This window comes from Canis lupus, chromosome 36, assembly GCF_011100685.1.
Source record: "Canis lupus familiaris isolate Mischka breed German Shepherd chromosome 36, alternate assembly UU_Cfam_GSD_1.0, whole genome shotgun sequence".
NCBI lineage: Eukaryota > Metazoa > Chordata > Mammalia > Carnivora > Canidae > Canis > Canis lupus.
This window is the reverse complement of record NC_049257.1, coordinates 24,230,609-24,235,870: the sequence shown is the minus strand read 5'-3', so window position 1 is coordinate 24,235,870 and position 5,262 is coordinate 24,230,609. Positions and strand designations below refer to the sequence as shown.

The 5,262-nt window shown below is 34.2% G+C and overlaps 1 non-coding gene across 1 annotated transcript; it reads right to left on the bottom strand.

The window, feature by feature from the left end:
* Positions 1-231: 231 nt before the first annotated feature.
* Positions 232-339, bottom strand: LOC119867869. The gene has a single exon (XR_005384919.1). It is a non-coding gene; the product is annotated as a U6 spliceosomal RNA (small nuclear RNA).
* Between the last annotated feature and the right edge of the window lie 4,923 nt (positions 340-5,262).

Here is a 5,262-nt window from a genome sequence, read left to right as displayed (position 1 = left end):
AAAAAAATTTCTACTTTTAACTTATTATTACACATAAATATATATATCAGAATTCTAATTACTTTTGAGACTGTCACAAAGACAGACTTTTAAATAAGAACAGTTTTATTTTCTGATATCTGTATTTAGTTGTGATCAACTATAAATTGTTCTCTTAAAAGTATGATTCTTTCCTTTTTTCTTTCTTTCTTTCTTTCTTTCTTTCTTTCTTTCTTCTTTCTTTCTTTCTTAATTTAGATGGAATGCTTCATAAGTCTGTGTGCCATTCTTGTGCAGGGGGCCATGCTAATCTTCTCTGTATTGTTTCAATTTTATTATGTGTGTTGCCAAAGTGAGCACTGACTGATCACTGGCTTTCATAAGTGCTATATGTAAGAACATTTTTCCTCAGCTTAAAATGAAATATTTAAATATATGTGAATAAATACCTAAATGTGCTAGGCACTAGGAAAAAGTTATGCAACATTGGTTGCAGTCATGAGATAAAATTTTCACCAAAAAAAGTGACAAATATTTACAATTTGTTTTTTTTTAAAGATTTATTTATTTATTTATGATAGACACACACACACACACACACACACACAGAAGCAGAAACACAGGCAGAGGGAGAAGCAGGCTCCATGCACCGGAAGCCTGACGTGGGACTCGATCCCGGGTCTCCAGGATCGCGCCCTGGGCCAAAGGCAGGCGCCAAACCGCTGAGCCACCCAGGGATTTGAAAACATACAGCCCTCTGTTCTCTACCCTATAGGGACTGAGGGAAACACAGTTTTGGCAGCTATATACTGACGTACCAACTCTACATTTGTAAATTCATATGAAAAATTATAAAGAGATAAGCAATGATTTGACTAAGAATACATATAACATTCTTGCATATGGTATCAAAAACTTGGGAAGAACCTAAATATTAGTTAATACAGATTGGTAAAATTAATGTTGGGAATCTATCAATATTCTTTTCAGCCCTTAAGAATATTATTGATGAATATTTATTGACATTAGGGAAAAATTTATTGTTCATTTCTTAAAAATAGGTCATAAGATGGTATATAAAGTAAGTTTAAATGCTTATAAAATAAAAGTATATGTATCTATATACATAAAATGTAATTCTAAGGCTACACAATGAAGAAATAACATGGCTTATCTTTGGGTGGTGGATACTAGGGGTTCTTCTAAAAAATTTTGTCTTCACTTTTCTTATCTTTTTTTTTTTCACTTTTTTTTAACATGAATGAAGGTCACAGTAAAAAAAAAATAGCTATGGTACAGATTACAAAGGGTCTTTAATGCCCTATGAAGGACCTAAAATTTTATTCTGGATGTAACAAAAATATTCCAGGTTTTTAAAGAAGGGAGGCAAAATGGTCACGAATACGTGGAAGATATCCAGCAGCTAATACCAAAGTTTCTCTAACCTAAGAGACTATTTTTGTTTTTGTATAAAGTTTTAGATAACTATTTCAAAGTGGAAGATAAAGTCCTAAAGATTGGCCTAAAAAAGAATAAGTAAACACTATAGAAACAAAACCACTCTGTATTAGAAATGATCAGGAATGTAAAGGTAAGGGATATCACAGTAGACAGGAGGAATAGTGAGACAAGAAAAGAGAGAAAAGGAGAAATAATAGAGAATATGATAGAAGGCCAAGATTGCATAAAATCATGTTCAGTGAGAAGTTTCCAGTTTTGGGGAGGCTGAAGTAATTTTTAGCACAGAAATATCAAACACTGCATTCTTAGTTGGTTCCAACGCTGCAATAGAAACCTGCTCCATCACCTACACCTTCAGTAGAGTCCAAGTTCATACAGCTCAGCATGGAGGTGTTTAAAGAATAAAGTGTTGGAGCCAAAAAGGCCAGTGGGTGTTATTCAGAGAGACCTGAATCATTGCTCCATTTTTTTATTTCTATGGGAACTTAGGCAAAAGACTTAGGGAGATGCTGTTTTCTGAGTTAACATTTGATAACTGCTCCACAAAAATGCTAGCAATTATTGTTTATTGACTGCTAACCACGTGCCAAGAAGTATTCTAAGGGACGTTACAGGTATCTCTTCACTTAATCTTCAAGATAACCCTGCAAATCCAGGTATAAACCATTTTATTTATACCCTCAACATGCCTCGGGTGAGAAAACTAAGGCACATTTGAAGGTAAATGACTTATTTGAGGTCATGGAGCTTGAAAGTGAAGAAGCTGGAATTTAAACCAGTTATTCTAGTTCCAGAGAATGTACTTCCATCCACGCATGTTCTACTGCTCCTCACAGGCTGGTCACAAGGTAAGGAGAACTAAATAAGACGATGTATGCTAAACCCAGCACTGTGACTGCCATAGATAAAGATGCTCAGCAAATTTTATCTTTTTTTTTTTTCTTGAATTCATTCTGTATTTATAAAACTTGCACAATGAAAAAGTCAAGGGGTTTCTGTCAAAAGTCTTTAAGCTTGTGTACAGTATTATTTATTTTCCTGACCAGAAAATAAAAGAATTCCACGGAAACAACGGAAAGAGGAGATTAGATATATCTAATCCCTTCAAATAAACTCTGCTTTCTTTTCTGTTCTGTTTTAGGATTTTATTTAAAATGGAGCCTGTTGAGTTTTAATGAACATATTTCTCTGTAGCCCATTGAGTTCTAATTCATATATTTATCAAAGTAGAGTAATATACTGTAGTTCGTTTGCTCCTCAGGGCAAGATCAATAAGACATTTTTCACTTCATTTTGGTGAATGGAGAAACTGAGACTCAGAAAACTCAATGCCTTCATCAAGACTGTATGTCGGCAAGGCAAGGAGTTGTATTAAAAGTTGGGATATCTGGTTCAAGTCCAGGGCAGAACTGGCAGGACCAACATTTTCTTTCTTTCTTTCTTTTTTTTTTTTACAACTGTCATGGTCAGCTAAATATATACATATGTAGAGAGAGAGAGATCTATCAATCTACCCAAGAGATGACAAAATACAGTATGCAATAAAAATTTTTCTTCTAGATATGCAGTATATGTGCACAAAAAAATCAGGCAAATTTTCTACATGTAACAATAAATATCAAAATAAAATATTTTTGGACTGTTTTTATCCAGTTACTGGGGGTCCAATTATTGATGTCGTTGCTTTCATTCATTAGGGTAAATAATTAAGAAAGACTGCACTTAGAATTGACCACATAAATAATTACTATATATAAAATAACGGAATCTTAGAAAGAAAACCAAAGCTGTATAAATAAAAAAAAGGCCTAGACAATTAAATTTTATAATAGTAATTTTTTTATCCTAACCACTAACAGTCCTATTGAGCTGAAATCTGAAAATATTTAGAATTCTTACTTAAATATAGTTAAAAGCATGAACAAATCTCTGTAGCAAATAGACTTTCCTTGTCGGCAGAGTCACTTAATAGCTGACAAATAGTTTCTATTAGGCCCTCTCTTAATTGGTACTTGAACTTTCTGCCTTAAGTTGATTTGGCTTCTGTCATCCTTTCTGTCTTATCAACTGAAATGTCCAACTCCCTTAAAATTTCCTATACCTTGCACACGCTTTACGTGTTTATGTTACAGCTTTTGGACATTTCCTCCTGGTTCTTGATTGAGGCATTGGCTGTGTTATTTGTTACAAATAAATTAGCTCTGAAATGTGCATGTACCAAGATATTTAGTTTATTCAGTCTTAAAGTCGACCCAATTTCCTAAAACCCAACACACACATTCCACAACCTGACAAACCAACAGAGTATGATACTCACGTATGTAATCATTTTATTATGGCAGATACTGGTAGTCTTTGAAAGTAGTCTTTGATCAGTTCTGAAAATTAAACATTCATTTTACCCAGGTTGCAATAAAAGTATGGTGACTTGTATTCCTCTGCCTTCCCAAGCATCTCCAGCTGGTAAGTTGCTTAGATTTATGGACGGGCCCTTCAACTACCTCCAGGATCGTAGGGAGCCATTAAATTACCTCCAGGATTGTTACCCACTACTCTTTGCTTCAGCTAGACTACTGCTTTCCAGCTCAGAGCAACCTGTCCTGCTTTCCATTTCTCTCGTCTGTCCAGCTGAAGGACAGCTTCTGATTTTCCCTGCTAGGGAGGCATCCATCAGCGCATCCAATATCTCTTCTGACATATCTACACTGCTGCGTGTGCTCAGCTAATTGAGACTTTGCCAACAGTTCATAAGGCACTTGGCCCCCAACTTACAGTTGGGTAATGTAGTGAAATAGCAGGTTAAGTGAGAAGCACATGCTAGAATTATTCAAGACTGGGTACCACACTAGGCGTGACATCAAGCTGGATGCCAAGGAAACTTTAGGCCTCTGGACTATAGCTTTATAGGAACCACCCTGTCCCTCAGAACTGGCCACTTCAGCCAATTTACCTCAGCCTGGGAAAAAAAAAAAAAAAAAGCAACAGGCTGTTGATGTTTTTTCTTTGAATCTGTACTGAAGGAAAATGTTTAGCTGATTGGATGACTCTATTGTTAAAAACATACTCAGCTTAGTGAAAGAGCATTCTGTTTTAAGTCATTAAAAAAGCCATCACTGGAAAATACAATTACATATACATATATATACGTGTGTGTGTGTGTGTGTATAGATAAATAGATACCCATATATTATTTACCTATAAATAACTTATGAGAATCCTTCAGTTTTTAAAATAGTTTAATTTTTCTGGTTACAGAAATTCTAATGTTCAAAAAATTACATCAAAATTATAAAAACCTAGGCATTCTCTCTTCAGGTGAATCAACAAAAAAGCTGTGATATACTCTGCTCTTTAAACGTTCAAAACGTTGTAACGACACATTTATTACTCAAGCAGAATCGCGTGACTTTTTCAAAACAGGCCCTTTAATGCTTTATGTATTCGTACGTATTTACCGATTAGTAAATTAAAAATAATAAAAATAACTAAAATGAGTTATGAAGTAACTCTAGTCTATCAAGTAGAAATATATTTGAATGAGTTAAATAATCCAGTGAAACCTGTAGTGAGTCTCCCGTGTGAAGAAGTGTATTTATTTTTTTGCAAGTCTGTTTTATATTCTGTACTCACTAACATTTATAATACATGACTTCTCCATGCAACAATAATTTAATGATACCTTATTCTTCTCTTGAAAAACAAAAGAAATATTATCAGGCAGTATTACAATAAGCTAAACCAATTACCTTCTAAAATGATTTTAATGCAGGCAAAATACAAGAGTCATCATTTTAGCATAGTGAGATTTATTAAGACTGCGAC